Source organism: Macrotis lagotis, chromosome 4 (genome assembly GCF_037893015.1).
Source record: "Macrotis lagotis isolate mMagLag1 chromosome 4, bilby.v1.9.chrom.fasta, whole genome shotgun sequence".
Taxonomy (NCBI): Eukaryota; Metazoa; Chordata; class Mammalia; order Peramelemorphia; family Peramelidae; genus Macrotis; species Macrotis lagotis.
Window position 1 is genome coordinate 256,228,524 of NC_133661.1, and position 16,211 is coordinate 256,244,734.

The 16,211-nt window shown below is 40.5% G+C and overlaps 1 protein-coding gene and 1 long non-coding RNA gene across 5 annotated transcripts in view; one reads left to right on the top strand and one right to left on the bottom strand.

Annotated features, from left to right (window-relative positions):
• The window catches only part of SLC8A3 (solute carrier family 8 member A3), a 219,298-nt gene extending 210,043 nt beyond the window's left edge, over positions 1-9,255 (bottom strand). For 2 of the 4 annotated variants that reach the window (XM_074235838.1, XM_074235836.1), the window contains exon 1: positions 9,131-9,255. The gene's annotated coding sequence lies outside the window, so the exon portion shown is untranslated. The remainder of the gene's footprint in view (positions 1-9,130) is intronic. The other 2 variants (XM_074235839.1, XM_074235837.1) reach the window with 1 other exon arrangement.
• Positions 8,257-12,826, top strand: LOC141522406 (uncharacterized). The gene is made up of 3 exons (XR_012478207.1): positions 8,257-8,446; positions 11,068-11,204; positions 11,284-12,826. It is a non-coding gene; the product is annotated as an uncharacterized LOC141522406 (long non-coding RNA).
• The last annotated feature ends 3,385 nt before the right edge of the window (positions 12,827-16,211 follow it).

Consider the following 16,211-nt stretch of genomic DNA (forward strand, 5'->3'; position numbering starts at 1 on the left):
CCTTCCTCCAAATTTCGTCCTCCTTCCAGTCACCAAAATGTATAATCTTGGGTTCACCCTTGATTTTTCAGTCTTTCACACCACTTTTATTGAACTAATTGCCAGGTTTGTGATTTTTATGTCCAGAACAATACCATCATATCTATTCCTTAACTCAACTCCATGGTCTTGTTTCAAGCCTCTCAGCACCTTTCCCCTGGATTCTTGTAACTGCCTCCTAATTAGTCCCTTGTTTCCAGTTTTTCTGAATTGTAGAAGATCTTAAAGTTAAAAATCATCTTTCTAAAGTATTTAAAACTATATGCATTTTGACTTCAGTCTTACTTTCCAGCTTCATTATACATTACTGTACTTTATATATTCCTCATTCTAGCCAAACTGACCTACTTGCAACTCCTAAAACTCCTTATTTTGTCTCCTGCCTAATGCCCCAAGTCTGAAAAAGACTCCCTCTTCATTTTTCCCTTCTCAACTCCCTAACATCATTCATATCTCAACTTATATACCATTTCTTATTCAAGTTTTTCCTGAAACAGTAGTCATCATTTCTTTCTCCCTCACTCACAAATAAGCATGTGTATATTTAATCAGCTTACATGTTGTAAACTATGATGTGGTTGACAGGGCATTGAACTTGAAATCAGGAAGACCTGGCTTCAAATTTTGCCTCAGAAACTTACTTTTTGTATGACATTGGGCAAGAAATTTAACTTCTCTGAGGCTCAATTTTCTCATTTAGCTGATGATCAGAACTATCTCACAGAATTGCTATGAGGGACAAATAAAATGAAATGTAGAAAAGTTAGCAAGCCTCAAAATGCTATATATATAAATTTGTTGTTGTTACTATTATTATTATCAATATCCCTTTGCAGAATATGGGTTCCTTAGGGCAATTTTGTCTTTTGATTTCTAGCACCTAGTAAGAAAATAAATGTTGGATTAGAATGAAAGAAACTCCATGAATTTTTCTAAAACTTGGAGAAAACATAAGACAATTTTGTCAGAAATCAGTATTGGGATTACTGTTTACTGGATTGAAGAGTGGGGAGAGAAGAGAAGGAGGGAGAAAATTTTGAATTAAATTTTTATAGAAAATGAATGTTAAAAAATTGCCTTTTCAGAGAGGCTAGGTGGAGCAGTGGATAGAGCACTGGTACAGTTCAAATCTGACCTCAGACACTTAATAATTACCTAGCTGTGTGGCCTTGGGCAAGGCACTTAACCCCATTGCCTTGCAAAAAATAAAAATAAAAAAAATTGCCTTTTCACGTAATTAAAAGAAGATACTATTAAAAAACTCTTTTTAAAGAAAAAAGAAGAAACTAGTTTTGAGGTGAAGGTAAAGAAATGAAATTCAGGAGAGAAATAAAAAAAATGATTCATATCTGTTTTCTCCTTCTTTTAAAAAAAAAAAAGTACTTGGGATGTACTTGAAGTCCTCCCCATAGCAGAGTCCTCCCCTGAGCCTGTCCTTCAGTTGCTGCCTGAGAATAGATGCCTGCATTTATATAACTCCCTCAAGACTTTTCTGAAGGAAAATGATATAATATCATTTAATTTCCATTAATGGTTTAAATGTTAAAATATGGAAATATATCACATTATTGTTTAATTGCTTTCTAGATTCCATTTGTTCTTCAATCAAAGTCATCACTTAGAGCCATGTGGGAGGGAAATAAATCTACAGCCCAACCAACCTTGGGAAGACCTTGGTTTCTTATTTCCCAAGACTAATCTGGGGAACTGGCACTGGTTAGATCAACACAATATGGTGTTAGTATTGTTATTGTTGTCTTTCCCTTTTTTTTTTTACTTCGGGTCTGAATTCATTCTGGTAAGACTCCTCTCTAACTGAAAAAGATGGACACAAGTTTGTCCTCCCCACTAAACAGAGGGGCTCTTCTGATGTTATGAAACAGAATGACTACTTACATAATCCAGGTGAAGGGAAGTCCTAGGTTTTGTTGAAGGATGGGCAAATAAAAAAGAAGAGAAAGGAAAATGAGTTTGGTCAAAGTTCTCAGAGGAGTAATCATGGCTATTCCTTGGATAATTGAGGCTATTGCTTGACTCTTCAAAGATAATGAAGGAAAGAAATGTATACTTTGAGTATGTTCCAATCATTATCAAAATAACAGGTCAATTCATCTAGAAAAGTAGTCAAACAAATTTAAATAGGATAATCAGATGGTTTATTATCTTCATTTTTGGCTAATTTAACTAATTGTTTTGATCTTCTGTGTGACTGTTATTCAGTCTTGGGGGTTCCTAGGAAAAAGGATCTGTTTAAATTGAGCAAGTAGTCACCTCACAGTCTCAGTTTCTTCAATCATAAAATGAAAAATTTAGACTAGATGATTTCTAAAGTCATTTCCAATTTTCAATCATTCCATGCTCATGTGTGATCAATTCTAGGGATGGAGAGCCAAGTAAGTTTCCTGTTTTCTATTCATTTTTCTTAGTTTTGTTTGATTTGGTATTTAAATCCATAAGAAATTTCCTCCTTTGCTCATGCCTTTTTAATAATTTCAGAATGGTTCACATCACTTTCTGTTTAGAAACAAAGAATTAGAGACCACTAGGCTTATATTCCAGATAGATCAAAGAAAGATTTCTCTCATATGTTCAAAAAATATTTATAGCAGCTTCTTTTTGTAGTAGCCAAAAAGGAGTTAAAATTAAGAGAGTGCCCATTAATTAGGGGTTGATTAAAGTGGTGATAGATGAATTAATAAAATATTATCTCATAAGAAATGATGAAATGGACATCAGAGGGAACTAGTAAGACCTCTATGATCTAAGCAAAGTGAAGTTAGTTGAAGCAAAAATATAATTTATACAATGACTCCATTATAGAAAAATTCAGCTTTGAAATGCTAAGACAAAAATATTTGGACATGGCTTCATAGGAATTTGTTTTATTGGTCTGTTGCTTTTGCTTTATCTTTGTTGTGAAAGTTTGGGGGTCTTTTGTTGTTATTCAATAGGAGGTTGGGAACAGTGAAAAGGACAGATAATCATAAAAATTAATAATTTTTTTGAATTATTAATCATCATTTTTAAAAGTTGGAAACAAAGTAGATGCCTAACAGCTGGAGAATGGCTAAACAAAATGCATCTATGAATTTTAAAACTATAAACATCACTATGCCATAAGAAATTGTGATCATGAGGAATACAAAGACTTATATGAAATAAGTGAAATATCCAGAATCAGAAAAACAATATACATAATGACTACAACACTAAAAGGGGGGATTCTTAAACATCACACAATTTTAATGAGAAAATTTGACCCTAAAGAAGAAATGAGAAAGTTTATTTCCCACTTTTCTTTGCAAAGGCAAAAGACCAAAGACCAAGTATATTTCATAAACTATCAGGCTTGGTTGATACAGATTAATTTTCCTTAATTGATTTTTTCCTTCTTTTTTTAATTCTTTGTTATAAGAAATAGCTCTTTGGGTAGGAGAGTTTGTGGTATGTATGTATTTATAGAAAAAAGATGCTTTTAAAGGATATTTTTAAATGCTATGTTTTTAAAAGATGAAACTGACCTTTAAAGCATAGATATTTGGGAATATATTGGAGAAAAGCACGCTGAACTTGGAAGTCAGAGGAGTTGGCTTTAAATCTCATCTGCCACTTAAAACCTGTGTGACCTTGGGCAAGACACTGTTCTTAGCCTCAGCTTCCTCATCCATAAAATGATAAGTCAAAATAGATGGCCTCTAAGGCCTCTTTTAGCTCTAAATCTATAATCCTATGAGTGTTGATTTTTTTCCCACTATTTCTTCTGAAGAAATGTCTGAAAGAGCTTCAAAAGCACTTCATCTTGAATCTCCCTTCAGCATAATCATCAACAAAGGTGGCATTCATGATCTGGATGCCATCCTCCTTTCCAAGAGGAGCTACTAACCCTACACTACAACCCAACCATTCCACTTGCCAGTTTGCCTTCTTTTGATTAGTTCATTTTGTTTTCTATACTTTTGAAATTCATTATTCACAGAGAATTAGATAATGTCGATAAATTGGATATTAACCCAAAAAAGGCAGAAGTACCCAGAAGGGAAAGAGCTTGACCTCCTGAGAAACTTTAGTCTTTGATTCAAAGAATTATAGAGTTAAACTCAGAGAAATCCTGATGCCATTTAAAATCCAATCCCCTCATTTATAGATACATCCCAAGAAGGAGTAGCAGGCCCAAGGTCACACTAATAGTGAATGACAAGGGCAACATTTGAAACTAGATAGTCTAACTCCAAATCCATATTCTTTCCATTATATTATGTTGCCTCACCCAGAGTCAGAAAAGCCTCCACCTGACCCTAACATGTGGTACAAAGCCAAGAAAGACATCCTATCTGTCATTCCAGATGTCAGTGATCAGAATGCCACTTGTCTCTTTCCAAATCACCACTTGCATAACTGGGATATTTGCTGTACAGGATAATCTGGAGCCAAGAACTACCTGATATATGAGGGTGAAGGAGTGTGTGTGTTTGTGTGTTGTTGTATGTAGGGGATATGTGTTATGTACATGAATGGCTATGTGTAGCTGTTTGCAAATAAGCAGCATGTGCAAATGAGGAACACAAGTGTATGAGTGCCTTTAGGTGGAAATATATGTGTACAGGAAGAGTACATGTATGCTGAGGTAGGTGTGTGGTGAGGTAAGAGCATGGGGAATGTGATGTGAAGATGTCCACATGGTAGAGATGTATAAGTGAATGTACATGGAGAGCATAGGCATGTATCTATGAACCTGCAGTCAAATTTGGTCACACCTCAGAAAAATTCTCAAATTATGTCCCCTACCTGGAATGGCCCAACCATTTCTTCCCTGCCTCTCCAAATTTGTTGTTGAGTCAAATCCACCTGTTTAGACAAGACCCCCATTTGGGATTTCCTTGACAAAGTACTAGAGTGGTTTGTCATTTCCTTCTCCAGCTCATTTGACAGATGAGGACACTGAGGCAAACAGGGTTAAGTGACTTGCCCTGGGTCTCACAGAGTTAATAAGTAAGTGAGGTCAGATTTAAACTCATAAAGATGTCTTTCTGATTACAAGTCCAGAGCTCTATCCATTGTGCCTTTCAAATCCTAGCTATCCATTGAAAACAAAACCACCTCTATAAGGTGGTCCCACCAGCTCCCCTTAAAACCTAATAGAGACAACTCAGGACTCGGAACCCAGTACTTTAATAATAGCAATGCTTGGGGCAACTAGATGGTGCAGTGGATATAGCACCGGCCCTGGAGTCAGGAGTACCTGAGTTCAATTCCAGCTTCAGACACTTAATAATTGCCTAGCTGTGTGACCTTAGGCAAGTCACTTGACCCCATTGCCTTAAATAAATTTAAAAAAATCTTTTAAAAAGAATAGCAATGCTTTCAGTACAATGTCCTAGGAAACCATTCCTCTGAAGCTGTAGCCTGACCACTGTTCTTACAAGAGCTACATCTATAGCTATGAAAATCTAGAAAATAAAGTTCTTGCCATCAAAGCATTATCAAATGGTGCAGTATGAAAAACTGACATTATTTTATCACTGGAAATTACATTAAAGAAGAGAAATGAACTTCTGCTTTGCTATTATATCCTAAGATCCATGGGACTTCTCTATGTGAATTGTAGTTGAAACCTTCTATAAATTGTCTCCCCCATAAAAATGTGAGTACCTTAGGAACAAAGACTGTCCTAAAATCTAGTTTTAATCAATACTTTATTCATTCATTCATTTATTCATTCAGACTCAGATGAAGTTTACCCTGGTCCAGGCAGCTTTCTCCTATTATTCTCATCCCTGCTGATCTCCTCTAATGTGTTGAACTCATAGTCTATACCCACAATCTGTTGTGGCTGGTTGTATCCAACTCTTTGTGATCCCATTTGGGGTTTGGGGGGTATTACTGGAATAGTTTGCCATTTCCTTCTCCAGCTCACTTTTCAGATGAGGAAACTGAGGCAAACAGGTTAAGATTTGCCAATGATCACACAGTGTTTTGAGGTCAGATTTGAACTATGAAGAGGAGTCTTCCTGACTCCAAGCCTAGGATAGACTTCAGTCCATCCACTTAACCATCTATCTGCCCCACCAAACAATTTATGTCATCTTAAATACTTCTCTCAACCGTAAGTCAAGGAATATGACCCTTACTTCTCTTGTCTCCTGCCCCATCTCAACAGAGAAGAGCCATTCAATGAGGATTTGGTTAAAGTCTTAGCTTGACAGAGGGAAAAACACATAAACAATCCAATTGGTACTGCAGGAGATAGTTAGGGATAGACTTAAGAGTAGAGCTTTCCTTCCTGAGGTCCTCTCTCATAGAAATTCACCAAAGGCTTGAGCCATTGAGACCCCTCTTACCCCAATTAACCCCTTCTTCTTACCCAATATTAAGTACCTAAGGATCACCAAGATATAAGAAAAGTAGAACTGGGTTAGTAACAGAGTGACAACATTTGCTTCCATGTATATAAGGTTTGCAGTCTTTCACAAATGTTATTTCACTTGATCCCTGGTCCATAACCATTCAAACTATCAATGTCCATAAACCATTCCTATAATTGCACATGGAAACAGCACAGGGACATCAGAAACAGATGTGCAACACCCAAGGAAGGATGCAAAAGGATAATTGATAAAGACAGGGACATTTCTTCACAGATGGCTATTTTACCATTGCACAAAATGTGCAACTATGACTCTCAGTTTGTCCTTATTCTGTCCTGGAGGAATAAAATGAAAAGAATTTCACAAGAGAGGGGGAAAGATCTATTTCCTTCTTCCCAGAGCCAATCTGATAGCCTCACAGTACCTTCTCCAAAGCAAAGAAAATTGGAGAACAAGACAGATGATGTCAAAGCAGGAGGCAAAAAGGAGATATGGCAGGATCTTTAGTGAATAGGATTCCAATCCTGGTTCTGTCATTTCCAAGCCTTAATTGTGGCCAATTCATTTTGCCCCTATAATCCTCATTTTTCTTATATGTAAAATGGGAACAATATTTGCACTCTCTTCCTCCAGAGAGAAAGAGCATGGTATAGCTGGCCTTGTATATCAAGAAGACCTGCATTCAAATCTGTGTCTAGTGCATACTGGCTATGTGGTCCCAAGAAAGACACAAACTCTTAGTGCATTTAGAAAACTCTCTAAGATTATAAACTGATATAGGGTATTACCTGTGTAGATATTCCCTCTACCAATGTAGAATGCCGGTTCTTCTGCAATTTACAGTCTGAGAGGTTAAGTTACTTGTCTAGGATCATAGAGTTGGTTTGTATCAAAGGATCCTTTGAAAATGAGTCTTCTTGAATAGTCCTCAAAACAGGGTCAAGGGACAGTGAGTGAGGTTCCCAAGGGGTCTCTAAACTCAAGAGACCAGGATTCTGTTTGGAATGAACCATATTCACTATCAGAACTGGGTACTAGATCAATTAGAACATTTTGGCACAACATCATTTTACCTGCCATATAGAAAAATGGAGAAGGTAGGTGTTGAGTAAAAGGGGGTGGGGTGGGAAACAAGAACCAAAAAGTGGTATCTATCCATATCTATGCCACATTTAGATTTTGGCAGAAAGAAAAGGAGGGAGCATGTATGTTTGCCTTTCTGGCCAGCAACCATCCGTTAGAAGAGGCTCAAGTCAGCTCATCACCAATCCTCCTTTGCCCACAAGCCAGAAGCCGGACTGCCTCTCACTACAAAGTGAACTGCTCTTGCCCTATTTCGGGAATAGCATGGCGCAGAAGCTATATTTGAAAACCGAGGTAAACAAGATCTCAGCACAAGTGGATGGAGCACAACAGCTGCCTAAGATTAATCGCACACACAGAGAGTCATCCGGACACCAGTGGCTCACAGGCTTTCCCTTTCATCTTCAAGGGTAGCCCCTGGATTTTCAGTTATTTCTTGACCACCTACGAGGAATCCCTCTCCCGGAGCAGAGCTGCTGCCTGGGGTCCGATAAATTGCACTAGAACTATTTTAATTTCCCTCTGTCCCCTTTCTCCTCCCATCAGTGAATTGCACGATTCTTCCCCGGCTCTCTACACATCCATCACCCTGGTACACCTTCACGTGTTTGTTTTTTAATCATTAGAAGCGTGTGTATTGGGTGAAGGGAGGGAGGAAGGGAGGGGAGAAATTTATAGCACTGCATTAAAGACATTTGTTCTCTTTAACGTGCCCGCCCCCTTCACCCCTCCCCCCGGGTACACACACACACACACACACACACACTCACTCATACACATACATAATGGGAAGAGGAAAAACTGTCTTTTCCCGGGCGCAGTCGCTTTTTGCACAGCTCTCAGGTGCTGGGAACCTGGGGTTCCGGTAGGACAGCCCAAAGTGGTCAGCCTGGGTCCAGAATGGGGGACCTGGTACTCGCGCTGCTTTCGGCAAAGAACCCGGGCGGGGCAGGAAGAGGGTACGTACCATTGGGCTTTATTCCTGCATTTCCCCGCTTCGTCTGCCCCACTTCTCTCTTCCTCACCTCCCCCTCCTCTCGCCCCCTCCCCGCACGCTCCCTGACCACCTTCGGAGTGGTAACCAAAAGCGGCCCGAGGCCCCACCAGATCTTCCCAGTCTAAGTGCTCCCCAAATCTGCACACATTCCTTCTATTCCACCAAGCTATACCCCCCACCAGCTATCCACCGCTGAACTGGGGACCAGGGGGCTGCAGGGGCCACAGGCTAAGCCTGTGTGTGTGTGTGTGTGTGTGTGTGTGTGTGTGTGTCGCGCGCCCGCACGGGCACACAATAACACAACACTCTCAGACTCTAACCAGAGCACACACTCGTACAGACACACCACCCATGACACGCTCCTAGACAACACAATACACGTATGTCACACTCCCAGACTCACACACACCCTTCCCAAACCCACAAACACGGAATATACATAAAACATAATCTCTGAGGCATACCATACCTCTATACACACACACACACACACACACACACACACACACACACACACGAACAACTTAATCCCATTTCACTTCATAAAGATAATCTAGCCTAGGACCAAGATTGGCTGCCCACAGCCCTGAGTTCCCTATTTCTAATGCTGGGGGGGGGGGGGGGGGGGCGGGGGTATTCTACTCACCTTTTGCGATGGCCTCTGTGCCTCGGTCCTAGCCGGGGGAATTGGGGAAGGGGTCCGGGAAGGGGCGGTGGTGGGGGGCTTGGTGAGGAAGGTGCGTGCTCCCCCCACCACAGGGCCTCCAGGTTCACAGGCAGCACATCGCTCCCGCTGGCCGGCCGCAGGCGGGGAGCCGAGTCCTGGGCATCTCAGTCCCGCGAGCCGCGCGCCCACTGTGGCCCCGCAGCCGTCAGGACGCCGGGGGGCAGCGCATCTGGAGAGGGAGTCTGGGGCGGGAGGGGGCCGGGGTCTGGATCGGGGAGGCTCGGGGCTCGTCTCACCACTCTGACTTTTTGTTTAAAATGCAACAATAAGACCAGGCAGCACCCCCCCCCCCCCCAACCCGAAGCCCCGACTCTGCACAGCGGCTCCGGGAGAGCCTGAGCTGGGGAAGGAGGGAGGAACGGCGCAGGCGGGGATCACGCCGCGAGGGAAGCGAAGGGGAGGGTGACGGATGGGGAGCCCCCAGAAGCTCGGAGGGCCCCTCAGACCGCAGTCGCGTCGGCCGGGCTTCCCCCGGTCTGTGGCTCGCTAGCTCGCTCCCTCTCTCACACCATCACCGCGGGAGACTTCCCAGCATCTGGGCGCGAGAGGCAGACGGCGTGAGCTGCTCGGCTGGGTTCTGGGCGAGAGAGAGAGGCTTGCCCATTAAGCTGCAGCAAGAAGCCAAATCCAAAAGCCAATCTCCAAGCCTCCAAACCGCACGTCACCCTATCAGCTGGGAGCGAGAACTGCAACAGTATGACAAGCCTTGCATATTTATTCCGGAGCCGAGGGGGCATTTTCAGATTGCTTGGGCTCCAGGGGCAGGAAAGCCAGGGACAGAATCTCTGGTCCAGAAAACACAAATGCATCCAATTTAAATTTGCCACCCCCCCATCCCCTACACACACACACACACACACACACGCACGCACGCGCACACACACACACAAACACACACACACATACACACACCTTTAAAACACACAGCAGCGAGGCACCAAAAACTAGTGTGGCCCACCAGAGTTCTTCTAGCAGGAGGGGAAATAGTCAAGTAGCCTGACCTGAATTTCGCCTTGGGCTCTTCTCAAGTGTGAGCCAGGAGGGAGGGGCTCAGAGGGGCGGGTGGCAGGGGAGGGGAGGGGAAAGCGGCCGAGAATACAGAAGAGGTTTCCCCTCTGTCATTGAAGTAGCCTCCTGCAATTTTGAAATTAAGGTCTGTGCCAAACACATCTGTGGGGTTTAAATATAACAGGGAACCCTTGCTCTGTCAAGGACCGCCCTGGTCCTTCATTGGGGAAAACTGGTACTCTTCTCTTTTTGCCCTCTCCCTTCTTCCTTCTCTTCCAAGCTTAACAGAATCCAGCTTCTCATCTTCTTAACCAAAACCAAATAACAACTTGGGAGGGGAGCTGTGGTGAGTAATGGTACATATATATTTTTTAATGTTGAAAGCCAAAAATAAAAGGAGGTTGCCTCCCAACTTGCCTTTTAGTTTGGGGTCTGAAGACAGAAAGGAGATGGCCCTTTGGCGCCTGCTGGGGTTTGAGGCTTGGCTCTGGAAACAAGCTGTACACATGTAGTCTTGGATTTGATACCTACAATTTCTTCTATATTTGTCCATAGGGCTGAGGGGTGGAATGTGTCTCCACCGGGGGATAGGCAATATCTGCTTTCTAGTTCTATCAAATTATTGCTTTCCTCAGTAGTCTGTTCCAGATGCATAGATACAAATAATGAGATTATACATTGGATTTAGAGCCAAACGGGAGTTTAGGGGTCATTTTATCCACTTTCTCATTTTGAAAATAAAACTGACACTTGGAGAGGTTAAGTGATTTAACCAACTTCATCTAGGTTATAAAAGTGTTCGCTCTGGTCCTGTGAATACAGACCTAAGTTGTATTCCTCCTCCTCAGGCTGCCTAGGATCTGAACAGAATGCAGTCCAAGACTCCATTCTCAGAAGCCAGGTCACAGAAAGGGAAAGACTGAATATGAAATCTCCCGGTCTCTAGAGGGAATAAATAGGTAAAGGTGCTGTCACATAATACCAGGTAATAACCAAAGCCTTGGGCTAGATAATGTGAAGTTTTTTTCCCTAGTCCCACTTATATTCCCCATTCTCTTTTTCAGCATTACTTTGAGCAATGGACTGGAAATCTGAAGACCTGAATTCAGATCCCATCTCTGCCACTACTTAGCTAAATGACCTTGAGGGGCATCCAGATGGTGCAGTGGCTAGAGCATCAACCCTGGAGTCAGGATAACCTGGATTCAAATCTGGTCTCAGACACTAGCTATGTCCTTAGGCAAGTCAGTTAATCCTGATTACCTTGAAACCAGGACCTGTTGTCTCCAGTTGTCCTGATTTATATCTGACCACTGGCACCAGAAAACTGTTGAGGAGAAAGTGAAACTAGTGACTTAGGACAGCACTCCATCACTCAAATGCAATTCATGCACATGCCTGTCATGGCATCACCTTCCTGATGACATGATCTTCTTTGAGAACAAAGGACAAACAACAAATGACCTTGAATAAATACCTTGCTCCTTCTAGACTTCAACCCTCTCCAAACCTACTACTTAACCCAGCTTCTTGAAGGCAGGAACTACTTGGCTTGGGGGAGAGTGTGTGTATATATACTTTAGAAATATCAGGGATTCCCCCTACCCCCATAAAATGTATATTGAAATTATGGAGGGGACAAGATTAGCCATAGGCATTAGGTTCTAGTTTCCAGAAATTGTTGTTTTGACAGCAGTGCTCCAGGACCCAATTAATTTCTATTGGGAGTGAGGGTCATGCCATTTAATCATAGTAGCAGCTGCACCCAGTGGCCAATCCTAAAACCCCATCAGCTGTTTCTAGTAGGCAGGGGGATGGGTTTTAGCTTGTAACTAAAAACAGCTCTGAAAAAAAAAAACTTAGGGGCAGATGGCAGCCCATTGTTTCCAATAGCCTTGGAGGATTAGACTAAATGACACCAAAGTTCCTTTCCAGGTCTGAGAAACTATAATTTTATGAAATCAGAGACAGTTTCTCCTTTGGGACTATTTTCCAGCACCTACTATTTCTAGGATCCCTGGGAAGCAGAGGGCTTGGTGGTTAATGGGAGAGGTGATTTCTTTCCAATCCTAGAGACAATAATGGTTTATAGCATGAACATAGTAACTGTGTAGGAAACATGGGCACATGTTATTTGGAGCATCTGAGACTGGAACTTAAGTCCCTTGGTGCTTTCTGCTTCCTAATCCCTTCCCTGAACTGAGATCAGCAATTCGTGATCTCAAGAAATGGACATTTACCAACTTGGTGGTAACCTTGTGGGTCAAAGAATTTCTGAGTCCCTGATTTGAACATCAGCCAAGAAGAGGGTGATTTCTACAAATGCACACTTCTCAGAGGAGATGACTAACAACAACAAGATTATCCCATAGATGGAGGACTAAGGAAAGCTATGACTGGCCAGGTCTGGATTTTTGAGTTCCTTGAACATTACAGATCTAAGGTGAAGGTAAAATATCTGTTCAACAGTCCTAAAAATAATCTTTATTTTCTTGGGGATCGGGAGGTGGGGGGAATGACTTATTATTATAGATCATTTGAGGTTTTTTTATGTTTTATGTTTTTCTGGGTGAACTTTTGAGGCCTTTGTCCCTTAGGAACTTTTTTAGTGAGAGATAGAGGCAGGAGGAGGAGGGCTAATGAGGAATGATGGTGGGGGGTGGGGAGGGAGGGAGGTTGCTTGGTTAAAAATTGTAGAGCAGAAAGATATAGTAAAGAGAGACTTGGAGTTACGAAGGCTGGGTTTCAGTCCAAACGCTACCAATAACTAGTTGTGAGACCTTGAATAAGTCACTTCATTCTTTGGGTCTTTATTTCCTCATTCATAAAATGAAAGTATTGCACTAAGGTCCTTTTTAGCTCAAAAATTTGACTACAAAAAAAATAGAAGAAAAGGATGAGCTCAGGAATGAACACTAGAAAGCCTGGATTTTTATTTAGTGGGTGGCAAATTTAAATAATCTTATTATCTGACATGATCAGGGAGAGGGGTCATGGTTAATTATGGTTAATTTCAGGAACCAAAAAGATAATTCTATCAACAAAGAGAATTTAAATACATACATATCACATCTCATATATTGCCTTCTGTGTACTCTACACTTCAGTGTAGATACTCTTGCTTGCCCACTCTCACTTCTGAAACATGACTTATGCTCTTCCACCTGTACTTTTGCTCAAGTCTGACTCAAATTTGACCTCCTCTATGAGGTTTCCCTTTCCTTGATCGCCACCCTCCAAGCTAGTAATGACTTTCCTCTTCATAACTCCCACAGCACTGTTGTTTCACAGTTGTCTGATATGTTTGTCATGCTACAGTTGGTACCTTATTCCCCTATTAGACTATATGCTCCAAGAGGACAGGAATCACATGTTGTCTCAACTTTGTCTCTCTCCCAGCAGTGTTCTGCATCCTACAAGCAATTAATAAATATTTGATGATTTTTTTAAAAATCAGAAAATCATAAAAGGTAGATTTCATAGGAATGAATTTCAGAATATCAGATAAGATAATTATGATAGACAAACAAATACCAACTAAATATTATTAAATGTACCAAGGAGTCTGGGGGATAAATTCTGATGATGGTCTTACTCCTGGTGATGGTCTTACTGGGGCTTTAGATCCCAAAAAAAGGCTGATAAAGTAGAAAAGTAGGTAGATCCTATGCCTGTGAAGGCCACAGTCTGCTGATTCAAGGAGTAAATAAAAATGCCCCCCCCCATTGGTGAAACAGTAAGTAGAAAAAAATACTGCCTAATTTTGAACTTCCTCTGCTATTGTCTGACTCCCCTTTGGTTGGTTGCTAGCTTGTTCATACTTAAGGGTTGACTACCTAATTAATATTGATATTAAATAATTATATAGCTAACAGGTGGATAATTAGGCACAGTAATTTCTCTATTAACAAATACTACTGAGATGAAAGTAGTGTGAAAGAATCTATCAGAAAAAAATCTAGACTTAACCCTGTTTTATGACTAGGCAAGAGCTAGGTAGTGGCAACTCCAAAGGATCTATATGGCCAAGAAAATATGAACTGACTTGAGAGATGGTACTGAGCCAGGGAATCACAATACTTTGTTTCAAAGCTGTTCTGTCTTCTTCTGGTTAGCCACTTAGAGTTGCTTTTGTTCTTTATCTGTTACATTCTATTTAAATCTCATTTTCATAGGGAAATAAAACCCTTTTGGCAATACAGAAATGATATACATATACTACAAATGTATACATATTACAAACAAGGAAAATAAAGGAGGGGGTGTTCCCTAGTCTACAGAAACAAAAATTTTGAAAGGTTTGATCAGTGAGAACTATTAGAACAGAGTAGAAAAACATTACTAACCTGTAAAAGCTTGTCATATGAATTTGGGATTTAACTACTCCTAGAAATAAACTATGTGCCAATGAGAACAGCAGATTGGGAAGGAATAGCAGGTAAATTCACTTTCATTTTTAAAATACTACCTGCCATTCTTGGAATGCTGAAGAAGGAGGGATGAAAGAAAATGAAACTCATACAGTAAAAGGAGATTTTACCCCCCTCCATTGGTACATTGGTAGCTTAGTCTGCCTTGCTTACTAGCACCACCTGCTGCCTACAGTCACTTTCCCCTTACCCCTGTCCCCAAATGCTCTCCATAACTTAAATATCTTTATACGATATATGTACAAAAGTTGAAATGGCACTTGAGGAAATACAATCAAAACAAAACAAATATATGTACGTGTAGAATAATTCTATTCTAGAAGTCATTGTTCTGAAAGCATAGAGGGCCCCAAGTAATAAATAGTCGAAGAATATAAACAGGTAATTTTCAAAGGGAGAAAAATACAAGCTATCAATAACCAGAGGGAGAAAAAGGGCTTCAGATCACTAATAATAGAAATGTGAATTAAAGCAACTCTGAAGTTTCATATTGCGCCCAAAAGATTGATAAAGATGGTAAAAAAAAGGGAAAATGATATGTTGGAGGGAATGCAGGAAAATAGGCACATTATCTGCTGTTAGTAAAGCTATGAATTGGTATAACCATTTTGGGAATCAATATAAAACTATACCCCCAAAACTACTGAATTATACATATTCTTTCACCCAGCTATATCACTATTAGGGTTGGTCTCCAAAAAAGTCAATAATGAGGAATAGAATCTTTGTGTATAAAAATATATATTTGTAATAGCTCATAGTAGCTAAGAACTGGAAATGAAGGGAATGTCCACCAATTAAGGAATAGCTGAATAAATTCTGATATGTGATTGTAATGGAATGCTATTGTGCCATAAGAAATAATAAAAGGGATAGTTTCAAATAAACCAAAGAAGACATTTATGAACTGATGAGAATAAAATAAACAGAACCAATATATAAGTAACAACAATAGTGTATATAACACCAAAAAATTTCAAAAGTCATAAGAACTCTAATTAACACAATGATAACCATTATTCCAAAGGTCTGATGATGAAGCAGGCAACCCACCTCAGGTGATAGACTCAAAATGCAGAATGAGACACATTTTGAATAAGGAACAATTTGGTAATTTGTTCTCCTTGACTTTGCATATTTGTTAGAAAGGAGATTTTTCTTTTGTTTTTCCTCAGTGGGAAGGTGGAACTATGGGAGGGAGAGCAAAATAAGTTCTTGTTAATTGTAAAAATAAAAAAATAAAGTATTGAGGAATCAATTCTTTCAATATATGAATATTCAAAAGAGAAGATGCCAAATAATTGGAAAAAAATCAGAGCTGGTATTACTCTCCAAAAAAGGTCACAAAGAAGATATAAGCACCTACATACTTATTATTCTCTAAACATCCTTATAAAAAAATGATAAAAATACATATTGAGAGTACGATTGATGAAAATATAAGAAGATAAAAAGTGAGGTCAGGAGCTAGAGTTGTAGAAAAGCAGAAAGAAATGTAGAAAGCTCCCTCCACTCTATCCACCCCCCTCCCCAAGACTCCTTTCCAAACAGATCCAGTAAAT